At 40.1% G+C, this 19,169-nt stretch overlaps 1 long non-coding RNA gene across 1 annotated transcript; it reads left to right on the top strand.

Annotated features, from left to right (window-relative positions):
- Positions 1-11,449: 11,449 nt before the first annotated feature.
- On the top strand, positions 11,450-18,639 carry LOC138955467 (uncharacterized). Its single transcript, XR_011452239.1, has 3 exons — positions 11,450-11,714; positions 12,950-13,076; positions 17,211-18,639. It is a non-coding gene; the product is annotated as an uncharacterized lncRNA (long non-coding RNA).
- Positions 18,640-19,169: the final 530 nt, after the last annotated feature.

The following is a 19,169-nucleotide window of genomic DNA, read 5'->3' as shown; positions in this document are numbered from 1 at the left end:
CCTATTAATGCCGTGTGAGATGGAATTTTTTACACAATATATCACGCATTCACATCGGCCAGTAGATCGACTGCCTTTAGGCGCTGCATCCACCTTTCACGGCCTATTATTCCAGGTCACACGGGTATTTTGGTGGACATTTGTATCTACGCCTATACAATTTTGCCAGGAAAGACCCTTTTGTCAATCCTGGGATCTTTAACGTGCACACGTGTATTATATAATACATGTACATCCACCCTAGCTAACTGGTACACTAATCACTTGCTCTGGCGAACTTCTTTTTCCAACATAATAAATCTGTTATTTGTACTTTAGCCTTTTGTGGTAAAATATTCTCATTACCAGTTGCACTCACAATCTATTGCTAGTGTATTTTCGAAATGATCAAAAGACTTACTTCTGTTCTATAACAGCACCATGTTACTGTTGCGGGAAGAATGAGGCAGGGCTTGGTAATAACTGAGACCTGCAGAGTGCAAGTAAACAAAACATATTTAGAATCTCATCATGTGTTATTTTGTTATAGTTAAATTATGTTATAAGGTCTTACATTGCAATAACAATGTGTTCTATGTGCTAAGAATAAGAGTAATTGTTTAATGAATTAACGCTGAAGAAGCTACTAGTTGCTAAAACAAATTCATAGCAAAATGTCACTTGATCACCACATCAAGCACACTGTATGTTCATTTCTGGTATGTATGCAAATGGAGGGATGATCTTGTTCCATGTAAAATCCTAGTTCAGCTGATCTCTCTCAACCTGGATTCATACCACAAATTAGGAGCCTGGCTGTTTCTGTTCAGTGGGCATTTCTCAATTTGTTTTTAATATCTGAATGCATTTCTTAAAAAGAACACTTCCTAGACTGCACAGCAAGCAGTCAGGATGTTGGTTCCAGTTTTACGAATGTGTCTTAGTAGACGCAAAATCTTATTCCATGTACATGTTCCATTCCTTCGTGCATTATGTGATTCTACTGTCGTTTAGTCATAAACAAAGACCTTCAGAAGTGACCATTACCTTTCAGTGTTTCACCTCGGACGTGTCACTGCCAGTGTCAACTCATATGTTTGCTGCTGGGTGGACAGTTGCAGCAAAGTGAGTCCGTCGTCACACTTCGGGGTTTGGCAACTAAGTTCACTTTGCGGGTCTTTCCCCCTGTAACACCATACTTGTTCGATCAAAGTTTCTTTGCTCATCGGCCGAAGCAGGCTTTTTTTTGCCGCGACGCCATGTTGAATCAGTAAAACCAAAAGTAGAAACGAAAATAACTTGTTTTCAGGAATCAATAATTAGGAAAATTATGTGTGTAGTGGGTACAAAAATGGCATTTAATGAGACAGATAAAACTCGGATCAAATGAGAAAGAAAGAACTATCCAAGCTTGCAAGCATGGCCGCGGTAGTCCTGTAAGTTCCCGATCTTTGTTTTCGTTTTGCCGCACTGATACTCTGTCTGCTTTCGTTACGCAACAGGATAAGAGACATCCTGAGGTTATAAGTGATACTCCCACATACGTTGCACAACCATAATTTAACGTTACCTTATGTACGGTCCAACCGGTGTGCAATGGGTGCACCAGAGAGAGAGAGAGAGAGAGAGAGAGAGAGAGAGAGAGAGAGAGAGAGAGAGATAGAGAGAGAGAGACAAAGACAAAGAGAGAGACAGAGAGAGAGAGACAGAGAGAGAGACAGAGACAACGAGCAAACGCTGTTTCATTGTATAAGGATACAGGTTAACGGTTGAATGGACAGAACAGAAACATCTAGCTGAAATTATAGAGACTAGGACGTCAACAAGATGAATGTCAGTATGACATTTTAAAATCTTTCCTCTTTACTTGAGGAAAACAGTATCGGTGTTAAATCACGGTGTGTCAACTGATTCCGTTCATCCACCGGATGTTTCCGTTCATCCGCAGGATGTGTCCGTTCATACAGCCCCATTTTTGTCACTTGCTTCGGGAAAAACGTTGTTGTAAGTCGTGTGGGCAGCGCGCTTGTGTAATATTGAAAGAATAAGGTAGCGAAATGGTTGGGCTATGTGTACGATAAGTACCAAGGTGCTAGTGAATCCTAATAATAACACACGCGGGCCGAACGTGGCAAAATTGCCTGATTTTTTAACATTTTCTTGTTTTTCTCGCTCTGTTATCGAATCTGACCCCTGATTTGCACATGATCACCAAAACCATTGCCTGTTACGACATTTCGCTTGAACAGAAGTTTATAGAAACCCATGGCTTTTGTACAATCACTTGTCTTTTGAAAACATACAGATTCCGTTCATACCCCATGTTTCCGTTCGTACAAAAGTGCATGTTTCCCTTCGTACGAAAAGCGTTTCCGTTCATACACATTCGTTAGATCAGAGTGAAACAGGCCCCCACTACAAGTTCTGTGTATTCCAATCGTCTTGAAATAGCACAAAGTACGAATGCGTGTGATATTAGACCTATGTGAACCATAAGATGAATTGAATTTGCAAAAAAACAGTTTTGTGTCCGTTCGTACTGATTTTGACGGGAAAATGTGTCTGTTCGTACCACTTTCATCAAATTGTTTCCCTTCGTACGCTTTTCATGACGTTTGTGATTTTTGGTAGAAAGCTTGTGCAATTAGCATTTTATATAATTAATACCCCTAATTCGACTTATGTATAACCCATAATGCATGTTGTTCATGAGTGCAACAACACGCGACTGTGGCTTTTCTGGTGCAATACCATCCCTGTTTAAAATCTTACTGAAGAGCAAACATTTTGATAAGTGTGTCTTCTTCCAGTTTCCCAACACAATGTCATTTTAAAGATCTAAACTTATGTGAAACCTGTTCAAAATATGCTTTCTGCAAGCTAAACCTAGACATTCAGTCTTTTAGCATTTTCAGATTTTTAATGACCAAACTTTTTTTTATCATTTTTTAAGCTTTGAAGCTGAAATGCAATACCATGGTACGGGGGTTGCCTGGCTAAAGTTTTAAAATCAATTTGATAAAAAAATGAGGGTGTGACAGTGCGGCCTCAACTTTTACAAAAAGTCGGATATGACGTCATCAAAGACATTTATAAAACAAGTCGCGTAAGGCGAAAATACAACATTTAGTCAAGCTGTCAGAATGAAACTGAAGGCAATGCAATTTTTCAGCAAGACCGTATACTCGTAGCATCGTCAGTCCACCGCTCATGACAAAGGCAGTGAAATTGACAAGAAGAGCGGGGTAGTAGTAGCGCTGAGAAGGATAGCACGCTTTTCTGTACCATCTTCGTTTTAACTTTCTAAGCTTGTTTTTAATCCAAATATATCATATCTATATGTTTTTGGAATCAGGAACCGACACGGAATAAGAAAGATGAAAGTGTTTTTAATTCGATTTCGACAATTTAATTTTGATAATAATGTGTATATTTCTAATTTTCAGAGCTTGTTTTTAATCCAAATATAACATATTTATATGTTTTTAGAATGAGAAAATGATGAGGAATAAGATAAACGTAAATTTAGATCGTTTTATAAAAATTTTTTTTTTTTACAATTTTCAGATTTTTAATGACCAAAGTCATTAATTAATTAATTTTTAAGCCACCAATCTGAAATGCAATACTGAAGTCCGGCCTTCGTCGAAGATTGCTTGGCCAAAATTTCAATCAATTTGATTGAAAAATGAGGGTGTGACAGTGCCGCCTCAACTTTTACAAAAAGCCGGATATGACGTCATCAAAAATATTTATCGAAAAAAAGAAAAACACGTCCGGGGATATCAATCCCAGGAACTCTCATGTCAAATTTCATAAAGATCGGTCCAGTAGTTTCGCTCTACAGTCTACACGCACGCACGCACGCACGCACACGCACACACACACACACACACACACACACACACACACACACACACACACACACACACACACACACACACACACACACACACACACACATAAACCACGATCCTCGTTTCGATTCCCCATTTACGTTCAAACATTAAATCAAAACTTGACTAAATGTAAAAAGGACTGATAGAGCCTGGATAATGTTTTTTCTTGATTTGTCTAAATTCTGCTCATGATTATCACAGGTGAAGCAAATGGCATGATAGGAGTAACATACAAATGTACATGTTACTTAGTTCAGTCTTAGTTGCAGTGCTGCAAAGCAAGCACAACTGCACAAATCAATCTTCGTTCTTATCAAAACACACAGAAAGCTCCGTCACTGAACACATTACTGAAAAGGGTACGAAGGGAAACAATTTGATGAAAGTGGTACGAACGGACACATTTTCCCGTCAAAACTGCTTTTTGCAAATTCAATTCGTCTTATGGTTCACATAGGTCCAATATAACACGCATTCGTACTTTGTGCTATTTGAAAACGATTGGAATACACAGAACTTGTAGTGGGGGCCTGTTTCACTCTGATCTAACGAATGTGTATGAACGGAAACGCTTTTCGTACGAAGGGAAACATGCACTTTTGTACGAACAGAAACATGGGGTAAGTGAACGGAATCTGTATGTTTTCAAAAGACAAGTGATTGTACAAAAGCCATGGGTTTCTATAAACTTCTGTTCAAGCGAAATGTCGTAACAGGCAATGGTTTTGGTGATCATGTGCAAATCAAGGGTCAGATTCGATAACAGAGCGAGAAAAACAAGAAAATGTTAAAAAATCAGGCAATTTTGCCACGTTCGGCCCGCGTGTGTTATTATTAGGATTCACTAGCACCTTGGTACTTATCGTACACATAGCCCAACCATTTCGCTACCTTATTCTTTCAATATCACACAAGCGCGCTGCCCACACGACTTACCACAACGTTTTTCCCGAAGCAAGTGACGAAAATGGGGCTGTATGAACGGACACATCCTGCGGATGAACGGAAACATCCGGTGGATGAACGGAATCAGTTGACACACCGTGTAAATAAGCACTGGTGAAAAGGTGAGTGTTATATCAAACGCTTTGAATGATATCAGGTTGTGAATGCATGTATTCAAACTAACTGCATTGATACCATGAGAGGTTCAAACTAACTGCATTGATACCATGAGAGGTTCAAACTAACTGCATTGATACCATGAGAGGTTCAAACTAACTGCATTGATACCATGAGAGGTTCAAACTAACTGCATTGATACCATGAGAGGTTCAAACTAACTGCATTGATACCATGAGAGGTTCAAACTAACAGCATTGATACCATGAGAGGTTCAAACTAACAGCATTGATACCATGAGAGGTTCAAACTAACTGCATTGATACCATGAGAGGTTCAAACTAACTGCATTGATACCATGAGAGGTTCAAACTAACAGCATTGATACCATGAGAGGTTCAAACTAACAGCATTGATACCATGAGAGGTTCAAACTAACTGCATTGATACCATGAGAGGTTCAAACTAACTGCATTGATACCATGAGAGGTTCAAACTAACAGCATTGATACCATGAGAGGTTCAAACTAACTGCATTGATACCATGAGAGGTTCAAACTAACTGCATTGATACCATGAGAGGTTCAAACTAACTGCATTGATACCATGAGAGGTTCAAACTAACTGCATTGATACCATGAGAGGTTCAAACTAACTGCATTGATACCATGAGAGGTTCAAACTAACAGCATTGATACCATGAGAGGTTCAAACTAACAGCATTGATACTATGAGAGGTTCAAACTAACTGCATTGATACCATGAGAGGTTCAAACTAACTGCATTGATACCATGAGAGGTTCAAACTAACTGCATTGATACCATGAGAGCTGAATGGACGAGAGGGGTTCACTAGTCCGAGGGTTCACTAGTCCGAGGGTCCACTAGTCCGAGGGTTCACTAGTCCGAGGGTTCACTAGTCCGAGGGTCCACTAGTCCGAGGGTTCACTAGTCCGAGGGTTCACTAGTCCGAGGGTTCACTATAGACGCTTGAACAAAGGATATTTAATTTGATTTGTTTTTATTTTGTGTGTGTATGTGTGCGTGGATGTGCGTGTGCGTGCGTGTGTGTTTTTTTCACCACTGTGGGAACCAAATCGAAGAATATTCTCATAAAAACACTGAGTTGTTTTCATTCAAAAAGATAATGTGGTGTTTTATATTTGACTGAAGAAATCTCAGACTATTTCCCCCAAGAAACTTAGTTATTTATATTTTGACTGAAGCCGGAAAGGATATTAAATTTAACAGGATACCGCCCCGACTGGACAATTACGTGATCGAATTGCCTACAGTTTTTAGTCATATTATATAGCACCTCGGGTTTCCTTTTGCCCGTGAGGGTCAATTAGTTATCCCACCGACCTGAATTATGGAGAGGATCGAGCCTGGGTTGTACTACAGCCTCACACATAATTTCATTGAAATCGGTTCTCAAACATCGGATATCTATTTGCGGACAGACACACACACAAACACACACACACACACACACACACACACACACACACACACACACACACACACACACAGAGACAGACACAGTGAAACCTATATACCGCCTTTTAAGGGGCGGTATAATAACTGAAAAATCAAGCGTCTATAGTGCACCCTCGGACTAGTGAACCCTCGGACTAGTGAACCCTCGGACTAGTGGGACGTACTGGAAAATCAAGCGTCTATAGTAAACCCTCGGACTAGTGAACCCTCGGACTAGTGAACCCTCGGACTAGTGAACCCTCGGACTAGTGAACCCTCGGACTAGTGGGACGTACTGGAAAATCAAGCGTCTATAGTAAACCCTCGGACTAGTGAACCCTCGGACTAGTGAACCCTCGGACTAGTGAACCCTCGGACTAGTGGGACGTTCCCGAATGGACCAAACCCTGCAAGCGTGACATACATGACAATAATTCAAAACCAGGAAGAAAACTATTTTAGTTTTGACGGTTGGCAGAAGAGTGGGGCAGGAGAGGCCGGAAGGGGTTGGGGGTATTGGGGTCTTCTGAGAAAAACAAAACGATGTCACACGCATTCATTCTTTGCCACTACTAAAGCAAACGTGTGCAAGAATGTATGTTACACGCTTTGATGCCGAAATCAATTATTTTGATCTTGCATTTATTTCTGAAAATGTTTATCTTCACATACATTCAGTCACTACCTTAAACACTTATGTTTTCAGTATTCATTTCAAGTGATCACGAACGTAGAAAAATGGGTATCAAAGTGTTGTTACATTTTGTTGTGCATTCTGAATAGTGTGCCAACAGGCCTTGGTCAGTCAACCACGTTTTATCTGTGTACTTCGTGTTTGACGGAAAAAGAATAACACCAACCCCGTTCTCCTTTATATAACTGAAAGCCACATCTTCTTCTTCATTCAATTTCTGTTTTCAAAAGCTTCAACTTTCCACTTACACGACACGGTCCCTTTACCAAGCTTCAATTAAGAACCCTGAATACGAAAGGTCAAAACAAAACCATAGGTACTACTGTCACTATCGTCGTCTGCAACGAAAACCGAAAATGGCGAAACGATTTGCAACGTACACAGAGGACGAAATTTCAAAGAAAAGATCGAACCTTACACCTGCGACTAGGAAAAGTTGCATAGACAGTTCCGTGCGGATCTCACCACGTATCAGCGCCCTACATCCGATGCTCAGGACCTACAGATAGGTAACGCTTTGGCGATTGAGGCTTCGTCTTCAGCTCTAACACGCACGCAGACAGTCAGGCAGGTCTAATCTGCACCAGCCGTGTTGGAAGGTTTTGATTTAGAAACACTCGAATGTTACTTCGACGAGATAAACGAACCAAAAGTCAAAAGTGTGCCCCAAATTCGGAAAACATTCTTTCAAAACGGCACTGTAAAAACCATCAACATCACTGTGAGAAAATAAACAATACAAACACAACCAGTTCTCCTGTGGAACATTTCGGGTGGACTTTCCCACGTAGTGGAATGCATGAATGGAGACTATTATAGTTAGCAACTAAACGTAGGTTCGAACTACGCAGTTCGTAACTACAGATTTAGTCAGTCTGCAATGCATGAGAGCGAACTTGGTCGAGACTACTTAGTTACCAACAAAAAGAGTAGGTCATAACTTTCAAGTGACGTCACGGGGAATCCCCGTCACTGCGCAGGCGCGGTGAACTCTTCACCTTCGAAAGTGGTAAACAAACCAGCATGGGATTGGGAGCATGGTAACAGTGCGAACTTGAGTGGTTGATCGATGCAATATTATTTTGGCGAGCAAACAAGACAAACATAGGCAGAACGCAAATGTTTCTCTCAGTTCTTCCGCACATTACGAGAGCTAAAACTGCCCGACCGGGGAGATGTACGCAGCATATAGGCTGAGTCAGTGTCGTCGAAGATTTGAGTGATGGCTCAGTCGGTATGTACTGGGAAAAAGTCCGTGTCCCTCATACTGATTGTGCATTTTAAAGCAAAGCTGGAACTTTGTAACAGACAATGATGTATGGATGTATTTAAGTTTGTGTTTCAATTTATGGGAGCGAAACTGACATTTCTGAACTGAAAAAAGTCGTGTTTTGTGGAGTTTAGAGTTGTCAGTAGAGACCGAGTAATCGTTGAAGAGAAATAATTGCATGGTTCACCGATGGAGAGTTAAACGACCATAAAACCGCACCACAGGTATGTCACGAAGCTGTCTAAGTTCTACACTATACAACAAAAGAAAATTGAATGAGGGAATCAAGACAATAGATCAACTCTCTCTCTTTCTTTCTCTCAGTCTCTCTCTCTCTCTCTCTCTCTCTCTCTCTCACACACAGGCATACGCACACACTAACACACACACACACACACACTCACTCTCTCCCCCCTCTCTCTCTAAACCGCTAAGAGGGAGGGACAAAGTTGAGAACAAGAGTGGCAGCCGGATAAAGGAAGGAATGTAATTTGGAGCGATCATTAAACAAATTAAGAAACAAGCAAGTTAGCAAGCAAATCCGTGAAAATGTGTGATGTCATACAAAAGGAGCCAACAATGTTTTGGCCTGGTGTTCTACTTACAAAATAAACTAGTAACAGAATTGTGAGATGTAAAGAGAAAAGATTAACTGGAAACACTACCGAATTACAAGACATCATCAGTGATTTGAATCATGCACTTATGATTTTCTTCCTTTTTTCCAGATCGGGTAGAATACTTTATGTCAGTGACATATTTAAATGATTGCAATTTTGTGCTGGTCTTTAACATGAATAATTAGATACAATGAATACATTATTCAATGAGTAGGAAGTGACAATATTTTAATGTGTATGATCTTGTTTGATGAATGCCGCAAACACTCTGAGAAGTTCTTCTAAGCAAGCAAAGAAACAGAGGTAATGAAGTTGGATACTGAGATGACTATATTTTGTAACTTAGACACTCTGTCTATAAGGAAGCTAGCTGTTGCTTGAACATCATTTGAAAATTAATCTGCGCCAGTTTAAATGCATTGCTTCGGTATGGTAGAGCTGATCATCAAAATGCATCTCATGTGTGAAATTTTAGCTTTGATGTTGCACTGACTTCAGAAGACTAACCTGTTTCGTGAGTAAAAACTGCAAACATTTCAAGCTGACAAGAACAGTAGTGGAATGCATGAATGGAGACTATCAAGCTAGTTGGGAACTAAATCCAAAGTTCGAAACTATCCGGTGTCCGACATAAGCTCGAACGACAAAAGCTCGAACGACAAAATCTCGAACGACAAATGCTCGAATGGACAAATGCTCGACGCGACAAAAGCTTGACGCGACATATGCTCGAACGACAAATGCTCGAATGGACAAATGCTCGACGCGACAAAAGCTCGACGCGACATATGCTCGAACGACAGATGCTCGAATGGACAAATGGTCGACGCGACAAAAGCTCGACGCGACATATGCTCGAACAACAAATGCTCGAATGGACAAATGCTCGACGCGACAAAAGCTCGACGCGACATATGCTCGAACGACAAATGCTCGAATGGACAAATGCTCGACGCGACAAAAGCTCGACGCGATAAAAGCTCGAATGTCGTTCTCGGTGTTATTTTGCCTGTCTGTGTTATTTTAAAATCTGTCTGCAAGAGAGAGAGAGAGAGAGAGAGAGAGAGAGAGAGAGAGAGAGAGAGAGAGAGAGAGAGAGAGAGAGAGAGAGAGAGAGAGAGAGAGAGAGAGAGAGAGAGAGAGAGAGAGAGAGAGAGAGAGAAAAGAAGGGGGAAGATCGTGTCGGGGTTTAGATTTGTCAATGTTATTATTTTGATTTGGCCCGGGATTGACTGTTTATCAGGAAAGGTTCAGGTAAGCGGCACTTCGCCTCGTTTGGAGAAACCCTGTGTTCAACCCAGCCATGTGGTGCGTTAATGAAAGGACGATTGAACATGAACCAAGAACCACAAATGCACTAGAAGGCTAGCATCGCCGAGTCCAGTCTATCATTGGCAAAGATCATCCCAATCTCTGGGACTTTCTCAAATTCCTGAAAGGAGAACAAGCGCACACAGACATGGCAATTCACGCAGCCCGCTGTGGAGAGCAACGCAAGAAGCGCCGGAAGAAAAACGAGCGACAAGAGCATCGCATTCTACGGCTGGTCAGTCAGTACGCGGAGCGCACCACAGGGCGTCTGTTCATGGAGGTCTTTTTCGGAATGGCCAACAACATTTCCTACTACTCATGATCCGGTCCTTGACGACTCTGTGTGTGTGTGTGTGTGTGTGTGTGTGTGTGTGTGTGTGTGTGTGTGTGTGTGTGTGTGTGTGTGTGTGTGTGTGGAATCCAGCAGCGTGCTAACAACAACAACCACAACCACAACCACAACCACGTGATATCAAACAAATTTAGTTAATTTGTCGCTCGAAACTAGAACAACATCACCGTGACAGTTTCAGATATGACGTTATCAGAGTAGTTTTGACAGCATCATTCTACAGTCCGGTCGAGCTTCTGTCGTTCGAGCATATGTCGCGTCGAGCTTTTGTCGCGTCGAGCATTTGTCCATTCGAGCATCTGTCGTTCGAGCATATGTCGCGTCGAGCTTTTGTCGCGTCGAGCATTTGTCCATTCGAGCATTTGTCGTTCGAGCATATGTCGCGTCGAGCTTTTGTCGCGTCGAGCATTTGTCCATTCGAGCATCTGTCGTTCGAGCATATGTCGCGTCGAGCTTTTGTCGCGTCGAGCATTTGTCCATTCGAGCATTCGTCGTTCGAGCATATGTCGCGTCGAGCTTTTGTCGCGTCGAGCATTTGTCCATTCGAGCATTTGTCGTTCGAGATTTTGTCGTTCGAGCTTTTGTCTTTCGAGCTTATGTCATGTACCCAAACTATCGCTCTAGTGCGCAATGCATGGCACGATATTTTCAAATGTTCCGACCTAAGTTGGTGACTAACTTGCCTAAATTTGGTCCTCCTCCGAAGAGGACCAAATTCCTTAGTTTCGAACTATTGCAAAAATACAAATGGCGGCCGCCATGACAGTCTCTGATTTTGCTGTACAAAAAAATCAAATATTCGGCAGTCCGACGCATGAACCAAAGAATGATGTCGACAAAGAAGTTGAAACATTGATTGCGCTTTGGAGGGGGTTCAAATACAAGTCGTGAAGTGACCGGCACAGCTGATTTGGGACACGATCTACCTTGAGTCGGGAGATTTGCTATGAACATTGACTAAATTTCCACTTTTTACATCAGCGACTGTACAAATTTGGCTTGTACATCTTCCTGTCGCTGATTTTAATCGGTTTGGATCATCCAACAGGTAAGAGCAAGATTCATCCGTTGTGTGCGTGTAGTTTGTGTGTCCCACGGTGTGTGTGTTCGTTTGTGCGCCTCGGTGTGTGAGTGTGTGTCAGATTATATTGCAATAATACATTTGTTAGAAAGTGAGAGCAAGGGTAGATCTAGATCTATGGGCCAGGCAGTACTGTCTGAGTGTCTCCGAAACCGTGTTCAGTGTCATAGGAAAATAGGCCTACGAGCCATTGTGTAGTGGTGACGATGAAAGATACAGTTGTTGTTTTTCTGACAGTGACATTGACAATGAACGATCGTCAATGCATCAATGATTATGGACAGCAGCATCGGTTTCTTCGGAACTGTGCACTGTTGACTGAATTTCCCACGGTGGAGCAATGAACAGTAGACACTAAAACAAACCTAAGGCAAAAAAAAAAAATTGTCTGTTTAGGGTAACCCGACCGACCCTATTGATTTGGCGCCGACCCAAAAACTTTTTTTTGATTTCAAAAAAAAAGGGAAAAAAAAGAGGTAAAAATGCTAAAAAGAGACATTTGGCGTTTCTTTCTCTCCCTTTCTCTCTGTTTTATTTATACGTTAGTTTTTAAACATGTATTCATCAAATATAAGAAGTGAATGTTCAGCCAACATAGCATTTACACCAAAAAAAAAAAAAAAAAAAAAAAAAAAAACCTACCTACCTACCGACCCTACTTTTTTTGGTCATGTTACCCTAAACAGACAATTTTTTTTTGTGCCTAATCTAATGCATTGAAGCATCGCTGTAGATCTATCTCATTCAACTAACAATATAATGCAGTGAATGGCAAATCTATCTCTGAATGAACTGTTGTGTATCCTTATTTGCTGTAAATGTCCTGGCTCACACTGCACTCCCAACATTAGAAGTATGTTTTCTAAGCTGAATGCATGTATAATTTGATATAGTAAGTGTGTAAAGCCAAGAGTAACACTAACTGGCCCAAAATTTTTGTGTGTAAGAAAGAAACTGACTTCACTTGAATCACTGCCACTGAAAGTGTGTCTATTGTGTATTTTAGAAGGGTTATTCAAGAATGACTTATTTTTCTGTTTAAATACTTGATATTTACTCTGCATGAACAGAGTCAGAGGTAAATGCTGCTGTATAAACTATGATTGTGAAAGAGGGAATAAAAGAATCAATGAGCGAGTGGTTTAATTATAATACAGTTATTATTTATTGTTAATTAATTATTTTATGGTGGTTTTTTTCAGGCCTCCTAAGAAACCAGAGATGATGTGTGATGAAGTGTTCATACAGCTCTTGCATTCAGATATATATATGGATTCTGGAGAGGATTCAGACTGAGTGGACATGCTGCTTTACAGACTACCATGAAGAGTAAGTCACACATTTCTGTACCACTACCAAGTACCTGCTTGTGCCTATTAAATTGTTATTGTAAAATTGATTTATGATATGTAAATTGGCACTGGTGATAGTAGTTTGAAGCTGTGTAGATGTTTTTGGCAGACTTTTGTACGTTGTGTTGTAAAGAGATCTGCGTTTCACATTAGATGCACTTACAATCTAGATAGATACATTCAGCTATGTCAACACTTGTTACATCTGAATCTGAGAGTAGTGGCAGGAGATGCAAGTTTATTGACACAAAAACGGGATCATGCCAATACGTCCCAGTACCATTGTGTCCCAGTACCATTGCGTCCCCAAAAAATGTCGTCTCATTGCGTCCCATTAAGCAATCCCATTGAGTCCCAATACCATTGGGTCCCAGTGCCATTGCGTCCCGTACCATTGCGTCCCAACAAAATTGCGTGTCGATAGGTCCCAAGAAAATTGCATCTCGATACGTCCCATAAAGGAATCCCATTACGTCCCCGTACCATTACGTCCCAACACAATTGGGCAGTGTGTGTGTGTGTGTGTGTGGCATGGACAGAGTAGGTCGGCGAAAGGATGAAAATGAACAGTGGATTTTATAAGTACGGAGTATCTTACCTTATATTATCCGAGTAATTTCAAGCTTCAAGATTGCATAAATTTACGTAGCAATAATGTTGAAGCCTGTATATGCACTTACTTGACACATTTATTTTTTTCTCTTTTCTATTGTTTTTTGTTAAAAAAAAAAATGTTGTTGTTGTTGATGTTGATGATGACGAGATGATGATAATGATGATGATTGTGGAGATGATGATCGTGGAGAAGAAAAGAAGAACAGCTAGTTGAAGGCCTTTATAATGTTCCTTTTTATATTTAGTCAAGTTTTGACTAAATATTTTAACATCGAGGGGGAATCGAAACGAGGGTCGTGGTGTATGTGCGTGTGTGTGTGTGTGTGTGTGTCTGTCTGTCTGTGTGTGTGTGTGTGTAGAGCGATTCAGACTAAACTACTGGACCGATATTTATGAAATTTGACATGAGAGTTCCTAGGTATGAAATCCCCGAACGTTTTTTTCATTTATTTGATAAATGTCTTTGATGACGTCATATCCGGCTTTTCGTGAAAGTTGAGGCGGCACTGTCACGCTCTCATTTTTCAACTAAATTGGTTGAAATTTTGGTCAAGTAATGTTCGACGAAGCCCGGACTTCGTTATTGCATTTCAGCTTGGTGGCTTAAAAATTAATTAATGACTTTGGTCATTAAAAATCTGAAAATTGTAAAAAAATATAACAATTTATAAAACGATCCAAATTTACGTTTATCTTATTCTCCATCATTTGCTGATTCCAAAAACATATAAATATGTTATATTCGGATTAAAAACAAGCTCTGAAAATTAAATATATAAAAATTATTATCAAAATTAAATTGTCGAAATCAATTTAAAAACACTTTCATTTTATCCCTTGTCGGTTCCTGATTCCAAAAACATATAGATATGATATGTTTGGATTAAAAACACGCTCAGAAAGTTAAAACGAAGAGAGGTACAGAAAAGCGTGCTATCCTTCTTAGCGCAACTACTACCCCGCTCTTCTTGTCAATTTCACTGCCTTTGCCATGAGCGGTGGACTGACGATGCTACGAGTATACGGTCTTGCTGAAAAATGGCATTGCGTTCAGTTTCATTCTGTGAGTTCGACAGCTACTTGACTAAATATTGTATTTTCGCCTTACGCGACTTGTTTTTTTTTAGGCGTGTGTTACTTACAGTACCTGTTTATGTAAAGTAACATAACAGTTTCTCGCCCAATAATATTTAATTCAAGTGTCTTCGATTTATGAATCCAAAAGGAATTTTGATCGCAGGAGGGTTGCAGAGTAATATGTTAAATGTTAAACATGTACATACGAACCAGGATTTTACCAGAATATGCAGTTGTTGATTTTGAAAGATACGGTTGTGTTTGTTCAGTCATTAAACAGGAAGAAAAATGAAATGATTTGTTATTGAAACATCGTCCCATGTAGAACTAGTCTATGTCACTGATTGTGCATGTATGTATATTCTTGCGCGCGCGCGCGTGTGTGTGTTTGTGTGTGTGTGTGTGTGTGTGTGTGTGTGTGTGTGTGTGTGTGTGTGTGTGTGTGTGTGTTATGTACGTATGTATGTAGGTGTCTGTGTCTACATTTGTGCGTGTATGGGTTTCGCTATCTGTGTGTCTCGGTGTCTATGTGCTGAAGGTTCGATGACTGGACAGTCAGTCTAGCTTTTCTCAGAAACGGGTTTAAACATCGTCTACTCAGTAAATAAGCCAACAGTCATGTCATGCTCGGTTACATACAGTGGAATACAAAGCGGTGTACTGTACTGTTTCGGTATTTTTCTTTGTGTCGAGCACCGCTAAAGCATATATTAATTTTACACTTCGGTTTAGGTTAGCGTGCTTCAGTTCATTTTAAAAGAAAGAACATGGTTACCTCAGAAAACATGTAAGGAAAGCAAGGAGCGCCTCAAAACAAACAAACTGACATGCAATATCCTTTACAGTTTCTGATTATATCGTGAAGGATTTTTTTTCTCCCATGAACAAACATTTATTTATTTATTTATTTATTTTTATTTTTTTTCCACTTCACCTCATCTCGACTAACCGGTACACATCTTTTTATTTTATTTTTATTTGTGAAATACTGCTATATACCGACACAATTTTTATTACAAATCGTGTTGAACGCGTTTTGTAATAAAAATTGTGTAATCCGAACACGATTTGCAATAAATTTATTACAAAACGCACTTTTATTACAAAACGTGTCGCTACACTGCTACAGTAACATCTCAGAAATTAAATTCACTAGTATTGGGACCTAATGGTACGGGGACGCAATGGCACGTAATTGTATTGGGACGTAATGGTACTGGGACGCAATGGTACTGGGACCCAATGGTATTGGGACGCAATGGTACTGGGACGCAATGGTACTGGGACGTAATGATACTGGGACGTAATGGTACCGGGACGTAATGGTACTGGGACGTAATGGTATGTTCCCCACAAAAACATTATGGCTTTGTATAAAAAAAAATTCTTACATCTGTATGTATCCTTGCATAGTACAATTTGTACTATTTATACAAAATGGTACATAAAGCTTGGTTTTAGTTCTCTTTCTCTTCTCAAATCCTTTGCCACTATTCTTAAAGTAAATTACACAGTGTGAATGAACTAATGCAGCACAGGAAAGTAAAACAAAATTGCAAGATAAAATGAAATCATTACTAATTTACTGGAATTATTTTAAAGGCACATACAGTTATTCTTCCCTTGGCTCACCATCCTAGATCTTGCCAGGCTTTTACATGGAATAAGAATGAATCTGTTCACTCGGATACTTCTACATTCAACGCCCTGGCTTCTTCCTGCTCAGAGTTAGATTTTGTTGTGGAAACCACTCTCAGATTGACAAAAATGTTACTTCTTTACTTCTGCGAGTGACTTTTGAGAAATTCGTTCATAAACAAAATTCAACTATGCACATGAAGCAGTCACTGACTGTCAGGGTGTCAATATTTTATGTGTCTGGGTGAAGTTATGTTCCTATCCCATGTACAACTGGCCAGATCTGAAATGGCCAAAATCAATGGGATCAACACACATCCCCAGAATCTTCATCACTGGAAAATGTGGTGGGTTGAATGTATTTTAATAAAAAGGCTGACAGGCGAGTGCTTTGGATCCTGAAAGTTCTGTTTTGGACTGAAATCGAGACACATTTCCCAATGAAACTCAAACTGTATAGTGTTGATGCTGAAGAGCGAAAGTGTGTGGGTTGAGGGCACACTTGTTTTTGACTAAAATCGAGAAACATTTCTGCCGAGCACAAAGTTCATACACACACATATTTGTTTATAGTTTAAATTACAATATCACACACACCATCCCCAATTCCAATGGTCATGTGAAGAGCAAGTGCTTCCTCACCCCCCCCCCACACACACACACACTGCTCAACACGTACACACCTTCTCCCCCCAACACACACCATCCCCTCGCTAACCAAAACCCATCCCCGTGAATACTGAAGGTGCTCATGCAGTTATATGTTTTCTTTATTTTTCAGGAAGGACCGCTACATTAAGGGAAGGCTGTTTGCACCTTGGTTCCTGGGTTCGCTGGGGACGATGATCAAATTCAGAGTACCATCACAATTCTGTGCTTTTCCATCTGATTCGGCTGAGAATGCTTGCAGAGGTTTCTACACTACCCGTCATAAAAAGTAGGCAGATGCGTTTGAGGGCAGATCTTACTGATGAGGCTGTTGATTGAAAAACCAAGTATATGACTGAAAAGGCCATTAATTTCCCTACTTTATTCAGAAACAAAATTGGGTTTTCATGACGTAGTGTCTATGCAGTGAAACCTGCAACACAGACACCCCCCCCCTCCCACAAATCAAATTCACAAAATCAAGCTTCCCGTGTTAAAATCAACAACACAAATCAGAACAACTAAACCGAAACTCAAACATGTTTTGCATGTCATTAGACAGAACAATCAAATCTTTATCCAAAACAGTCCGTTTTGTTCACATATATCTTGTCTAACATGAACGCTATGGCATGCTGAGCGTGTAGTTGTCAATCCTCTCAGTTTTTGAAGTCGTTTTAGCGGGTAATGAGACCAAAAATGGTACATTTCAGAACTCCTCAACGCATTGTCTTAAAACTTGTCAGTGATTTGTGCTAACACATGTCGTTAAGTACAAAAATGAGACCAAAAAATGGTACATTTCAGTAACTCCTCAACGCATTGTCTTAAAACTTGTCAGTGATTTGGGCTAACACATGTCGTTAAGTACACACGGAATCTCAAGTCATGTGAGATATTAGTTCTGCTGTTGCGCGACATGCCAGAACGAATTTCAAAAATAAAAATGTACCCTGTCCAATGAACTGAATTTGTAAAAAAAAACAAGTCGCGTAAGGCGAAAATACAACATTTAGTCAAGTAAAAGTAGCTGTCGAACTCACAGAATGAAACTGAACGCAATGCCATTTTTTAGCTAGACCGTATACTGTTACTCGTAGCATCGTCAGTCCACCGCTCATGGCAAAGGCAGTGAAATTGACAAGAAGAGCGGGGTAGTAGTTGCGCTAAGAAGGATAGCACGCTTTTCTGTACCTCTCTTTGTTTTAACTTTCTGAGCGTGTTTTTCGACAATTTAAATTTTAAAACCTGTACCGTTGAGTCGATCCCCAAAATTGGGAACTTAATTTAAAATTGCACAAAAGTCAGCCTATTTGATCTTCAAAATTGTCACTTTGTAGAAGGGTCATGCATAGGCTGAAGTTTATGTCCACAAATGTAGGTTATTAACTTGTTGTGGGTTGCATTGTTTTTGGGTCAACCTGTATTTGGTTTTTTTAATAAACGGCCTCATCATAAAGATTTGCCCTCAAACGGATCTGCCTACTTTTTATGACGAGTATTATAGTTGGCTCAGTGGCTAAAGAAACATTCTACAGGATGAATAAACAAACAAACAAATATCATGATTCTCTGTGCTTTAATGTGTGTGTGTGTGTGTTTTGGGGAGTTTGTTTTGGTTTTTAGTGAGAGGATGGCTGGTGGTTTGGATGGGGTGAAAAGCTGAGTGACACTGTGATTGTGGATAATTAAATTGTTGTTGCTGCTGTCAGTTTCAAGGCACCGTTCTTCTTGCAAACGCCAAGTTTGGCTTACTATTTTATATCTGCATGGGCTCTTACATGAGGTTAGGCCATCTATACACTTTGATACATACCAAACATTTACATTCTGACTGGGTCATGTGCAAAGTTGGAATGTTTGAATGAATACATTTTGCGGATTGATGCCAGTAGAAGTTAAACAAATTAATTGATCAAACATTCCAACACTTCAAAGTAAACACACGTGTTTTTGACAGCTGGTATATGTTAAAGTGGAGGGATGGTTTTATTCCACGTGAAGCCTGCATGCCACATCTGAAATCGTTTACACAAAATATGCAATCATTGTTTATCATCATTTAAATTAAAACGTTCATACACAATGACAC

The sequence above is a fragment of the Littorina saxatilis genome, unplaced genomic scaffold (genome assembly GCF_037325665.1).
Source record: "Littorina saxatilis isolate snail1 unplaced genomic scaffold, US_GU_Lsax_2.0 scaffold_190, whole genome shotgun sequence".
Classification (NCBI taxonomy): domain Eukaryota; kingdom Metazoa; phylum Mollusca; class Gastropoda; order Littorinimorpha; family Littorinidae; genus Littorina; species Littorina saxatilis.
The sequence above is the reverse complement of the archived record's forward strand: the minus strand, read 5'-3'. Positions and strand labels throughout refer to the sequence as shown.